This window comes from Tamandua tetradactyla, chromosome 10, assembly GCF_023851605.1.
Source record: "Tamandua tetradactyla isolate mTamTet1 chromosome 10, mTamTet1.pri, whole genome shotgun sequence".
NCBI classification, from domain to species: domain Eukaryota; kingdom Metazoa; phylum Chordata; class Mammalia; order Pilosa; family Myrmecophagidae; genus Tamandua; species Tamandua tetradactyla.
The window spans coordinates 16105093-16120360 of record NC_135336.1 but is presented as its reverse complement, the minus strand read 5'-3'; positions in this window follow the sequence as shown (position 1 = coordinate 16120360).

The following is a 15268-nucleotide window of genomic DNA, read 5'->3' as shown; positions in this document are numbered from 1 at the left end:
CAATATGAAAAAGTTAAAATAGACATAGCCCAAACACTTCTAAAGAGTGGAAGAAAGATCAAAGGTGATGATGGAGCTATACAGAGAAGGTAGGGTTTAACAAATGAATGTGATTGCTGAATTATTAAATTGATACTTCTTTTAGTCTCCAGTATCTTAGAGCAGCTAGAAGTAAAAACCTAAAATTGTGGAATTGTAACCCATACAAAACTCTGAAATCTGTTCCACAAATTGTTGGAATGTGCTTTGAAATTTATTGCTTTTTTTGTATGTATGTTATTTTTCACAAAAAAGAAAAAAGTCAATTGTGATAATAAATGCACAGCTATATAATGATATTGTGAACCACTGATTGTACACTTTAGATGATTAAAGGGTGTTTTGGTTTGCAAGCTGCCAGAATTCAATATGTCAGAAATGGAATGGCTTTTTTGTTTGTTCGTTTTCACATGGGCAGGCACCGGGAATCGAACCTGGGTCTCTGGCATGGCAGGCAAGAACTCTGCCAGTGAGCCTCTATGGCCTGCCTGGAATGGCTTTTTAAAAAGGGGAATTTAAACACTGCAAGTGAAACCATTGCCCTCCCCACTATGTAGAACATAACATCCGGGGATGAAAGCCTCCCCCGTGGCATGGGAGATGACTCCCAGGAATGAGCCTGGCCCTGGCACTGTGGGATCAACACTGCTATCCTGACCAAATGGGGGGAAAGAAGCGTAACAAATAAGGTCTCAATGACTGAGAGAGTTCAAATATAGTCTAGAGGCTACCTTGGAGGTCACTCTGATGCAAGCTTGAGTTAAACATTGCTACCTATCATAACTTGCCAAACTCCAACCAACACCATTCCTGCAAATCCTATAGAATACCTAGAGCATTATATAAGATTCTACAAAGGTTCCATGCACTAAGGTAACTTTCCAGAAATCTACAACATCCAGATGGGTTCCTGGCCCAGATAAGTCCTGAAACGCAGAGGGGTCAGCCTCTCCAGAACATCAACTATTTCCATCCCTCTACCCTGTATTATTAACAGCCCCTTCCAACATGAAAAAGTTAGAATGGGCATAGCCCAAATACCCCTAAAGAGTGTGGGAGAAGATCAAAGGTGATGGTGTAGTTATACAGAGAAGGTCTGGTTTAACAAATGAGTGTGACTGCTGAATCATTATATTGATATTTCTGTTAGTCTCCTGTCTTGGAGCAGCTAGAAGAAAAAATGAAAAACTGTGGAACTGTAACCTATACCAAACTTTAAAATCTGTTCTATAACTACTTGTTAAAACATACTTGGAAATGTATTGCTTTTTTGTATATTTGTTATATTTAACAATTTAAAAATGGTTAAAAAAAGGTGGGGGAGGTTATTGATTAAGTTATAAGTTTGCAGTTCTAAGGCTATGAAAATGTCCAATTATGGCAAGACTATGCCAATTTAAGGCATCCAGGGAAAGATCCCTTGGTTTAAGAAGGCCGATGATGTTCAGGGTTTCTCTGTCAACTGGAAAGGCACATGGTGAATATGACAATATCTGCTAGTTTCCTCTCCAGGCTTCTTGTTTCATGAAGCTCCCCTAGGGGCGTTTTCCTTCTTCATCTCCAAAGGTCTCTGACTGCAAGGGCTCTGTAGCTCTTTCCAAAACAGTTCCTTCTTGAAGGGGTCCAGTAAGCAACCCATCTTGAATGGGTGGAGACACACCTACATGGAAATTATTTAATCAAAAGTCATCGGTCTTCTTGAACCAAGGTATCTTTCCCTGGTACCTTAGATCGGACATTTCTATAGACTTGACTTAATTTAGACAATTTCATGCCTTAGCAACTTAATAAATTCCCGTTTTTAAAAGCCATTCTGTTTCTGGTATATTGCATTCCAGCAGCTGGCAAACTAGACCAGGCTCTAAAGCTTCTTCTAAAAGTGTTCCCTCTTAAGGGCTCCAGTAAGCGAACCCAATCTTGAATGTGTAGAGACACATCTCCATGGAAACCATCAAAAAGCTCCCACCCAGCAATATTGAACGAGGATTAAAGAACTAGGTTTTTCTGTGGTACCCAACAGATTCAAATAAGCACACAAGGTATGTGAATATATTATATACATTAATAAAAAAATAATTTTAATGTGGTATGTCCATAGAATAGGATATTATTCAGCAATAAAAAGAAATGAAACACTGATATATACTATAACATAGGTGGTTTGAAAACATTATACTAAATGAAAGAAGCCAGTCATGAAAGACCACATATCATACTATTCCATTTAGATGAGATATCTAGAATAGGTAAACCTATAGAAAATACATGAGTGATAACCTAAGGCTGAGGGACATAGGAATTTTAGGGGATGATGGCTAAGGGTTACAAGGTTTCTTTGGGGGTTCATGAAAATTTGTATTTTGACTAGTGCATTACCTAATATAACTTTATGTGGACAGCTTAATTGAGCACCCTAAGTACATGGAACCTTGAGTAGGGCATGAGATTTTGTAGGTTGCTCCAGAGTGATGCCCCGATAAATCCCAGAGTGATTTGAACAGTGAATAAAAAAGTATTTGCAAAGCCCCCTTGGGGGAATGGCGAGAAAGGGGGAAAACTCAACTTCCCCAAGTGGAGAATTTTTGATATTCTCACAAGCAGTAGGAACAACCAAAGCAATAGGTGGAGCTCTCGATCTGGGGGGTTGTTCATATGAAACTTAACCCCGCAAAGGATAGGCAAAACCTACTTAAAATTAGGCCTAAGAGTCACCCCCAGAGAACCTCTTCTGTTGCTCAGATGTGGCCTCTCTCTCTCTCTCTCTCTCTCTGCCAACACAGCAAGCAAACTCACTGCCCTCCCCCTCTCTACATGGGACGTAACTCAACATGGGACAGAAATCTTAGAATGAGCTGGGATTCAGCATCAAGAGGTTGAGAAAAACTTCTTGACCAAAAGTGGGAAGAGTGAAATGAGACAAAATAAAGTGTCAATGGCTGAGAGATTCCAAACAGAGTCGAAAGGTTATCCTGGAAGTTATTCTTACACATTATATAGATATCATCTTTTTAGTTAAGGTGTAATGGAGAAGCTGAAGGGAACTGCCTGAAAATGTAGAGCTGTGTTCCAGTAGCCATGTTTCTTGAAGATGATTGTATAACGGTATAGCTTTTGCAGTGTGACTATGTGATTGTGAAAACTTTGTGTCTGATGCTTTTATATACCTTATCAACAGACAAGTAAAACATATGGATTAAAGATAAATAAATAATAGGGGGAACAAACGTTAAAATAAATTTAGTAGATTGAAATGCTAGTGATCAATGAAAGGGAGGGGTAATAAGTATGGTATGTATGATTTCTTTTCTGTTTTCTTTTTATTTGTTTTTCTGAATTGATGCAACTGTTCTAAGAAATGATCATGATGATGAATATACAACTATGTGATGATATTGTGAGTTATTGATTATATATCAAAAATGGCATGATCATATGGTAAGAAAAAAATAGAATAAAATAAAATTGATTATGGTGATGGATGCACAACTCTCAAAACATTAAAGCCATTGAATTGTACACTTTAAATAGGTGAATTGTATGGTATGTGAATTATATTTCAATAAAGCTGTAAAAAAAAAAAAAGAAATCAAGATGGCCACCTTATTGCCCATTAATAATCCTGATCAATCAGCAATCCCCTCCCATGTACACAGAGATTCCATTAGCTCTGCTTTCAAGTGACTTACTTTTCAACAGAACAGGCAACTACAGGTCGCCAGAAATTTGGAGAATGACTCCGTCATGAAAAATGGAGACCAAAAATAGGCAAACCTGGGGAAAAAACAGAAAGTAACTCATGGAAAACAGGAATTCAGAGTCAATGCAGAGAATATAGGTAAACTTCAAGAAACTACCATTAACATCCTCAGAGAATTTATTGAATACATGAAGTAAGTAGAGGATACTATAAACAAAAAGGAAAAAAAAGTACTTTGAGGGCAGTGCGATGGTGGCTCGGTGGAAGAATTCTCGCCTGCCATGCCGAAGACCTGGGTACAATTCCCGGTGCCTGCCCATGGCCAAAAGAAAAGTACTTTGAAATTGAAATTTCGAAGACAAAACATAAAGTTCAATCAAAGTTTCGAAAGAGAAAGTCAAAAAAAGTTTTCTACAGGGAAAAAGAAGACAAAACAATTAAAAATGAGATAAAATATAAGTAAATGAAGGTTCAGTCTACTAGAGACATCAAATAATAGGTATTCTCAGAAATTTCCTCAACATGATACAAGGTGTATATAAAAAACTCACAGCTGGTATCCTCCTCAATGGTGAAAAACTAAAAGTTCTCCTCCTAAGATTAGGAACAAAAAAAGATTGCCTACTTTTGCCACTGTTACTCTATATTGCACTGGAAGTTCTAGCCAGAGAAAGTAGGTTAGAAAAAGAAATAAAAGGCATCCAGATTGGAAAAGAAGTAGTGAAACTTTTCCTTTTGCAGATGATATGATCCTATATACAGAAAATCCTGAAAAATCTACAACAAAGCTACTAGGACCAAAAAAAGGTTCAGCAAAGTGATGTGGTACAAGAACAACATTCAAAAATCAATGGTAAAAAAAAAATCAATGGTATTTCTAACCCTGGTGATAAGCAATATGAAGAGGAAATCAAGAAAAAAATTCCATGTACAATAGCAAGTAAAGGAATCAAATATCTAGGAATAAATTTAACTGTGGATGTAAAGGTCTTTTACACAAAAAACTAGAAAATATTTCTGAGAGAAATTAAAGAAGGCCTAAATAAATGTTCATGGATTGAAAGACTAAATAATGTTAAGATGACAACACTATCCAAACTTATTTACAGATTCAATGCAATCACAATCAAATTCCAAGTCCTCTTTGCAGAAATGGAAATTTAAAAGTTATTACAAAGCTACAGTAATCAAAACATCATGGTACTTACACAAGAATATACATGCAGACCAATGGAATTTAATTGAGAGTTCAGAACAAACCCTCACATTTATGGCCAGTTGATTTTGAGAGGGTGTCAATGTCACTAAATGAGGGAAAGAATAGCCTCTTCAACAACTGAATCTGGGAAAGCTGGATATCCAATGGAAAGAATGAAGTTGGACCACTACTTCACACTACATACAAAAATTAACTCAAAATGGATCTTAACTCAAAGTGGATCAAAGACTTAAATATAAGAACCAAAGCTATAAAACTCCAAGAAGAAAATACAGAGAAACATCTTCAGGACCTTGTGTTAGCAAATGATTTTTTAGGTAACACCAAAAGCACAAGTATCAAAAAGAACAATAGATAAATGGAATTTCATAGAAATTTAAAACTTTTTGCATCAAGGGACTTCATCATGAAACCAAAATATTTGGAAACCACTTATCTGATAAAGGTTTAATATCCTTAATACATAAAAAAAATCCTACAAATGGGAGCAAAAAGACAAATAACCCAATTTAAAAATGGGCAAAAGAGATGAAAGATGTTTTTCCAAAGAAGATATATGAATGGCCAGTAAGCACATGAAAAGATTGTCAACCTCATTAGCCACTAGGGAAATATAAATCGGAATCACAATTAGATTCTATTTCATACCCACTAGAAGGACTACTATTAAAAAAATAGAAAATAGCAAGTGTTATTGAGGATGTGGAGGAATAGGAATACTTGTCCATTGTTTGTGGGAATGTAAAATGGTGCAGCCTCTAAAGAAGACAGTTAGGTGGTTCCTCAGGAAACTAAGTAAGAATTACAATATGACCTGAAAATTCCACTTCTATATATACACCCAAAACAATTGAAAGCAGGAACTTGAGCAGATATTTGAACACCAATGTTCATAGTGGCTTTATTCACAATTGCCAAAAGATGGAAACAACCCAAGTGTCTATCAACTGATGAATGGATGAATAAAATGTATATATACACAATGGACTATTACTCAGTCATGAAGGGCATGAAGTTCTGATATGCAACAACATCAGTGAAACCTGAAAATGTCAAATGAGTAAAATAAGCTAGATACAAAAGGACAAATGTTGTGTGATCTCACGGATATGAAATAATTAGAATAAGCAAATTCATAGAGTCAGAAACTGGAATGCATGCTATCAGGGTAGAGAATAGGAGTTAATGCTTAATTGGTACAGAGTTTCTGTTTGGGGTGGTGGAAAAGTTTTGATATCAAATAGTGGGGATGGTAGCACAGCATTGTGAATGTAATTAAGACAAATGAATTGTATTTTTGAAAGTGGACAAAATGGGAATTTTAGTCTGTACACGTGTTACCAGAATAAAAATTTTTAAGAAGCCATAAAATTTTACAATACAAAGTGCAGGTCCTAATGTAAACTATGAACTATAGTTAGCATAATTTTAATAATATTTCATCAATTGTAGCAAAGTGTTTGCTAATTCTGCTGCAATGCAATATACCAGAAATGGATTGGCTTTTACAAAGGGGATTTATTAAGCTACAAGTTCTAAGACCATGCAAATGTTCAAATTAAGGCATCAACAAGAGTTTACCTTCACTCTAGAAAGGCTGATCACTTCCAGGGTTTCTCTGTCACATGAGAAGGCACATGGTTATGTCTGCTGGCCCTTTGCTCCCAGATTTCAGTTTCATTGCTTTCAGCTCCTGGTTCTTATGGCCTCTTTCTGAGCTTCTGTGGGCCCTAACTGAGCTTCTCCAGGGCAAAATCTGGATTTTAACTCTTAGCTTAACTTCTCCAAACATCTGTGACTTGGTGTATTAGTTAGGGTTCTCTAGAGAAACAGACTCAACAGGGAACACTTGCAAATATAAAATTTATAAAAGTGTCTCACGTGACCGCAGGAACGCAGAGTCCAAATCCACAGGGTAGGCTGTGAAGCCGACGACTCTGATGGAGGGTCTGGATGAACTCCTCAGGAGAGGCTCACCAGCCGAAGCAGTAATGGGGCCTGTCTCCTCTGAGTCCTCCTTAAAAGGCTTCCCGTGATTAGTTTTAGCATCACTAATTGTAGAAGACACTTCCCTTTGGCTGATTACAAATGAAATCAGCTGTGGATGCAGCTGACGTGATCATGACCTAATCCTATGAAACGTCCTCATTGCAACAGACAGGCCAGTACTTGCCCAATCAGATAAAGAGCTACCACAACTTGGCCAAGTTGACACATGTTCCTAACCATGACACTTGGTTTCATTGATTTACTCCCCATGTCAGTTCTTCAAGCATCTTTAAACATCTGCATCTTAGCTTTCTTCAAAATGTTTCCTTCTTATAGGACTCCAGTAAGCTAATTAAGACCCACCTTGAATGGGTGGGGTCACAACTCCATGGAGGTAATCTAATCAAAAGGTCACACCTACAATTGAGTGAGTCACATCTCCATGGAAGCAACTTTGTCAAAAGATCCGACACAGTAAGTCTGCCCCCACAAGATTGGATTAAAATTAAAAGAACATGGCTTTTCCAGGGTACATAACAATTTCAAACCAGCACACAAAGTTACCACACTAATGCAAAATGGCAATAATAGGGAAAACTGTGTGTGCGAGTGGGTGTGATAAATGGGAACACTGTACTTTCTGTATGATTTTTCTGTAAACCTACAAATGCTGGAATAAAAAAAAAAGAAATAAAGAATTGAAGGTTCCTTTCAAGAATGGTATGGACTTAGGACATGACTCCCAGGAGTATAAATCTCCCTGGCAACGTGGACAGAAACCCTGGGATGAGCAGGGACCCAGCATCAAGGGATTGAAAAAGTCTTCTTGACCAAAAAGGGGAAGAGTAAAATGAGACAAAATAAAATTTCAGTGGCTGAGAGATTTCACACGGAGTCGAGAGGTTATCTTGGAGGTTATTCTTACGCATTATATAGATATCCCTTTTTAGTTTATGATTTATTGGTGGGGCTGAAGGGAAGTACCTGAAACTGTTAAGCTGTGTTCCATTAGCCTTGATTCTTGAAGACGATTATATAACTACATAACATTTACAAGTGACTGTGTGTTTGTGAAAACCTCCTGTCTGATGTTCCTTTTATCCAGGGTATGGACAGATGAGTAAAAGAATATGGAGAACATATAAATAAATAATGGGGGGCACCAGGGGTAAAATAAATTGGGTAGATGGAATTACTAGTGGTCAATGAGAGGGAAAGGTAAGGGATATGGTATGTATGAGTTTTTTCTTTTTCTTTTTATTTGTTTTTCTGGAGTGATACAAATATTCTAAAAAATGATCATGGTGATGAATACACAACTATGTGATGATATTGTGAGCCATTGATTGTGTACCATGTATAGAACATATGTGTGTGGTGATTTCTCAATAAAAATATTTTAAAAAAAAGAATGGTATGGGAGCAATGGGAAGGAATTGAGAGGTTAAGGAACTACTTTTATTACTATTATAAGGCTTTTAGCACTCTTTGACTTTAAGAGTATTTGCATATAGTCATTTGATTAAAATAAAATTTGTTTGAAGAGAAATTATGTAATGCACACTGACTCCCATGCCACACTGAATCCTTAAGCAAAATCCCAATACTAAATGTGGAGCTAAAGAATCTGATAAAACTCCAGTGGCTTCTGTCATATGCTGTTGCTGCTGCAGCAGCTGGCCAATGCTCCTGAAATATAAAATAACTGGCGGAAGTGGTCCATCACAGGACCAGAGTGGAAAGAGGGCAGAATCTCCTTTACTAGGGATCTTTGTTGTTCTTACCTCTCTAGGAAAGTTTAAATGTGGTTCTGCCTATAGAAAATTCTAGAATTGCCTCTCAGAATCTTTCCAAACTTAATATGTGTGATTCCTTAAGATTCCTAGAAACAAGTAGAAGACCCTTTGAGAGTGAAAATGTCTTTCCCTTCAATCATAAAAACTAAAAATAAAATCACTACTTATTAGCATCTAGTATTAAAATACTAGTAGTCCTGGTATATATATATATATATATATATATATATATTTTTTTTTTTTTATGGGCAGGCACCGGGAAACGAACCCGGGTCCTCTGGCATGGCAGGTGAGCATTCTTGCCTGCTGAGCCACCGTGGCCCACCCCCTGGTTTATATTTTGATGCTTTCATTTAAGAGTATATTTTTGGGTGGTGCAACAATGGCTCAGTGGCAGAATTCTTACCTGCCGTGCCAGAGACCTGGGTTCAATTCTCGGTGCCTGCCCATGCAAAAAAAAAAAAAAATATATATATATATATATATATATATATATATATATATATATATATATATAATATATTCTTAAAATAAGCAATCAATGTTTAAAATGATGTAAATAATATCTGCTTATGGTTAGAAAAATAAATAAGACTCTACGCAATTTGAAAGCACATGTGGTGAAAAGTAAAATTTGTCCTCCACTCCTGTACTTGTCCCCTCTGTGACTCATACTCTTTAAGAGTGGACTTTAATAGCTTGGTAAATCTCTTTGCATGCTACTACATTAGATTTCAAGGGGATTGGGATGAGAAAGCAATTCAAGAAATTGACTGCTATATATAACAAGAGATTGAATTTAGAAAGAGACAGTGGCAGATCGTATATGACAATAGAACCCTAACCCGCAAGCTCTGCACCAACCAGTACAGGAAGCCAAGCCATAACCTCTGCAGCAATTGGACTAGAATGATCAAGGCTTGGTCAATGTCTGCCAACTTCCCTATTTTTTGTCTTTCTTCCAAATATGCTCCCCAACCAATCACATAAAATGACCTACATCTGGATATCTATCCTGCTTCAGGCTTACCCTTCTCAAAACCTCCAATCAGAACATACTAGAAGCCTTCCCTTTACTAAAATTTGCCCACTCCCCTGCCTGCCTTTAAATCTCTACCCAACACAATGATGGTGGGTGACTATAGCAAGCTCTGAATAAACAGCTTCTGTTTGTTCTCATTCGGGAGGTCTTCATTTATTTCCACAATGATGAGAAAAAGTTCCAAAAAGGACCAAAAAATGATATCAGAATAACTGCTTGCCTTCTACAACAATAAAAGCCTCAATCATTAGATCATTCACTCATTCAACTGTTATTTATTATGTACCTAGTATGAGCCAGGGACTAAAATTAATTGTAATTCTCTAGTACAAATTTTTCTAAGAAGGAAACCACATAGTTGAAGCCTTGGGAGTTGGAAATTCAAATTGTGAGTTTTTTTTATGGTCTGTAACAGGCTATTTACTTCAAACTTCTCAAAGATCCTTGGTTAAACATGAATAAAGACAAGGCCTCAGGAATGAATGTAATGGCAGATAATTACTACTAATAATGTTTTTTCAGTCCAGTCTTTTTCAAATTAAAAATTCTCTCAGTACTCCTGAAGATTTGAGACACTATTGTTAGAGACATTTTTAAAATTATATGTTACATGTATTTATGTATATAATTACTCCCTCTCTTTCTCTTCCCCTCTCTCTTAATTATATTCAATTTCCTAATTCAGACCACAAAGTTTTCATTAATAAAGCTGGCAAACAAAGCACCTGAGAACAGTTTGCTTCAGGGAATGATATTCTGGTGAATTTTACTGAATATGACATTTCCATTAGCTCTGCTAATAAACTATGCTTATCCCTTTTGGGAACTATGATTTATTGAAAGAATTAAATGTTTGAAAACACTCCAAAAGAATTACACTCATTCATTTTGAATATGACCAGGGTATTTGCAATAGAAAAATTGGTGAGTATTCCCTAAAGTCGTGATGGCTTTTAAGCACTGCATAATTCTGAGTATTGCCATCAGGAAAACATTGCCATCGTTATTCATTAGAAGGATAATGTTCTCACAATGTCAGTATAATAGCTTCACTCCGAGGTATAAACCAGTTAAATGAAGCACCAGTAAAAGAAAGCCAAAAGTTTGTTTGGTGAATCATTCTTGTTCTATGATTTGATGACTCTACCATTAAGCCAGAAAGGAATGCATCTAGTGGCCAAATTTGAAGAATCTTCCAAGGAAATGCTGCAGTTCTTATTACTGGTCTCTAGGCTTCATGACCTCTGTTCATGGGGCTGTCTGTTTACTTAGTTTTGCAAATTCATCGTGGACAAATCAAGAGAGAATAAAAAGTTAAACTAATAGAGCACGTAGAAAGATCTCCTCAGACCAGTGCTTCAATTCCCTTTGCATTGTGACCTTTTTCTGTAAATGTGGGCGGAACTTTTGATCTTCTGGTCCAAAGGACCTCAGGAAGTTCAGATCAGCTCAAGGTCAAGCTCAAGCCAGACTGATCCTGAGGTCAGCCTATTCAAATGTCTTCATTTAGGTTGGGACCACTCAAGGAACACAACCAATTGCCAGGGGTTAATAGATCTATCCTCCAAAGCTGAACTTTTGACATGGTCAGCAAAATTGAACTGTATTAATTCTGAACTCTGAGCACAGAATCTCACTGAAAGCCTTAGAATTTTGGTCATAGTGAGAAGGGTGTGAAGAGTGAGCACAGGAAACTCCTATTTAGAGAAAGCTCTTACCCCCAAATCCTCCCTACTACAAGCTGAGACTGCTTTAAAATTCATAACTATAGACTTCTTTTGGAAAGAAAAAAAAATGCCTTCTAGAAAAGTGATTAGATGTAGAGCTTATATTATAAGAATAACAGAAACTTTAGCTAGTCTAGAGTTAGTACCAGCAGTAGAATTTTATTATTCTTTCTGCCCCAAGGAAATCCCTCATGTCCAAGAGGTCCAGGCAGGACGTGTGGGGGAGGTGCTGATGGACGGTGCTTTGGTGGTTCCGGAAGGGATCTGAAGATCTGGTGTCAGCTTTTTTGGTTGGTCAGTGCGCCAAGCTCACTGGTCAATGAAAATGTTAATAGTTGTTCACCTTCAAGTAAAAAACGTGAAAGCATTAGGGTCAAGAAAGCCCCAATTATTCAATCAGGTCAATTCAGTTCCATCAATATTCACATGTCAGGCACTGTGAATACAAAGAGGAATGACATGGCCGTCGCCTTCATGGAGTGGAAATCAGTACAAACGGATAACTTATATATAATGTGATATGTGATAAGAAGTAAACCCCGGACTGAGCCTCAAAGGATAAATTAGGAGGCAACCAAAAAAAGAAAGGTGGGAACAAGTTTACAGAAGAGGAAGAGGAAGATGAAGGTCAGCAAGAAGGCCTGGGAAATTTCAAGGCAAGCTGGTCATAGCGGGTGTCCTTCCTATTATTACAGATTCAGAGTTCTAGATTTCTACTGTTTTTGACATGAAGAGTCTGAGCCTCCCCAGTTAAATGTCACGGCATCAAAAACAGAAGGTTAAAAAAAAAAAAAGCAGAAGGTTAATTCACCATCTCACTGAAGATTCTGCTGAAACATTTACTATGCCTTCCTCTACAGAGGGCTGAAATCCAGTCTTCACTCTTCTGTTCCTTCTTTCTTCCTACCCCCTTCAGTTTCTCATGTATTTTCACATTTCTGCAAATTTATTTCCCTGCTTTTTCATTGCTTCCTTCCTGAGTTTCTATAGAATGGTGTTGTTTCATAAGGTAGGGGGTTGTAAACCAATTTTAGTTCTCTAATCTGACCCCACTCATGAGAGACCTTGGAATTGCCAGTATACTTTGCTCCCAGGGTTCTTAAGCATCTTGACATCAGGCTATTTAGGGTGTGATCCCATCAAGCATTAGATTCTAGAAAGACAGCCTAATAAGGCAGGAGGCTGGAAGGGACAGATGGCACCGGGACAGAACGAGGGGAGGAGCACGGAGAGCTTAGTTAGGATCTTCCTAGGTTAGCAGCTGCACTCTGACATCCCCAGCTCCTTCTCTAGATCCAGGATGAACTTTACCAAGATTATGAGCTCCTGGCCTCAAAAGAAAGACTGGCACAAATACTCTTCAAAAATTTATCATTTAGTGGAGTGAACCCAAGTTACTTTTTCTTCAACAACATTTTTGCCTATTTTTTTTTTTTTGCTCATGAAGAAACATCAAAAAAAGAAAAGCACCAAGAAAAAATTTAACCAAAATTGCATAACCCAAAGATAACTGCCAACTAACATTTGCTATAGATCTAGTGTTTTCCATACACATATATATTTTATATTAAAATATAATATCATGCATGTTCTTTTGTAGCCCCCTTTTAAACTTCACTTCTTTTTCCCAATTATTAATGCATTTACCAGTTTAATAATAAACCAGTCTTACACAGTATGGTTTTTAATATCCATAGACTAATTTATCAAATGTCCATAACCATCAAATTGATTGTTTCTAATTTTCCATTATTGATAACTATACTAAATGAATGAATATTCATCCATAAGATGAATTCTTAGAAGTGGAATTACTGGGTTAAGGGATATACATTTTGACGGTTTGGCTGCATAATGATCTTTTTAAACTTTGCACACAAAGAAAATAATTCTCCATATGAAAGTTCTTATTCAGAAGTGAACAATATTATGTGAGTCATCGATCACAAAAACAAAATGAATGAGCAGATCGTGCTGCTTATATTTTCAAGTAATGTAAGTAATGTCAATTCTGGTTCAAAATGGTCCTCCTGAAGTAAACAAGAAAAATCCCCTCAGATTTGTATTTTACTTTTCAGGTTACAGGCCACTTCCACTTATGCTTTCTTATATACTCCTTATACTTAGTTGTTATTTTCCCTCACTAGCGTATGAAGAAATTGAGGCCCGAAAAGAAGTGACTTGTCTGAAGTGACAGAGCTAATAATCATCGTCTTCTGGTTCTAAACTCTTTGCTTTTCAAATACAGATGATTCATTTACCAGTACTTGAGATCTTACTGTGATGAATAAGCATAATACCGATTTTTCTAATACTTTTTTTGTTTCAAGGTGAAGTGACGTAGTGAAGATTCAGGGAAAATAGAAGAAGGCTGTGATTTTAAAAGGAGCCATTTTGTGGTCAATACATAGACGACAAATACACATAATATTTCTCCTTTCTCCTAGACTTCTGGCCTTCACGGTGCCGGGACAGTGTAGTGGTCAGGTGTGGTGGGCTCTGGAGCCAACCTGCTTGGATTTGAACCTGAACTTCACAATTACTAGTTATGTGATCTGAACAAGTTAACTTCCCTGTGCTTTCATTTCTTCATCCATAAAGTGGATAATAATACCTCCCATTTCACTGGATTATTGTAAAGATGAGATGAGATAATGCAGGTAAAGCAATTAGCACTGTATCTGATACATGCTAACTGCCCAAACCTTATTACTAGATTTATTACTCTTATTGCTAGATTTATTAATATTGTTCCTCTGTGTTAACCTGGGGAGGAAAGTGCATGGATTGGGCCAGTTGAGAGCAAGGTAAGAAGAGTGGAAATGTTCTTATTTGATCCCCCAGCTGGTTTAAGAAGGTAATTAAGATGCTTGTATCTAGTAGACCTGGACTCGTTACCATGCAGTTCAAAATACTTCTTAAAATTTCCCTAGTTGTTTCTTTTGTTATTAATGTCTTATTTAAAAGTATGTTGTTTGACTTCCAGATGATGAGGGATTTTTAGATATCTTTCGTTATTAACTTCTAACTTAATTATCTTGCAGTTAGAGAACATACTCTGCATGCTTTTAAATTTAAGACGAATTTAAAGCTCAGCATTTAGCTTAAGTTGATAAACGTTCAATGTGTACTTTAAAGGAATGTGTATTCTGCTATTGTGAGGATTAGTGTTCTATAAAAGGCAGTCAGTCCAGTTGGTGATAGTGTTATTTAAATTTTCTATAACTTTATTGATTTTCTGTGTACCAATTGTTGGGAAAGGAGTTAGTTGAAAATTCCAAATGTGTGTTCATTTGTCTATTTCTCCTCCCAGTTAGGTCAGTTTTTGCCTTGTGTTTTCCACATACATTCAAAATCATTACATCACCTGCTTGAATTAACTCATTTATTTTATGAAATGTCCCCTTTATTACTAGCAATACTCCTAGGCCTAAAATGTATCGTCTGATATTAAAGTAGTCACTCCAGCTTTCTTATGATCATTGTTTGTGTGGTGTATTTCTTTCTATCCTTTCACTTTTAACCAATTTATATCTATTGCTTCTTTATCCGTTATGATAATTTCTTCCTTTTAATTAGGTTTTGAGACCATTTAAGTTTAATATAATTATCAGTATAGTTTTTTTTCTATTTGATCCACCTGTTCATTGTTCTTTTCCCATCTCTTTTTCTAACTTCTTTTGGAATAATTGAGTATTTCTTAATTACGTTTTATCTTCACTACTGACTTACTAGCTGTGGTTCTTTGTTTTATGTTTC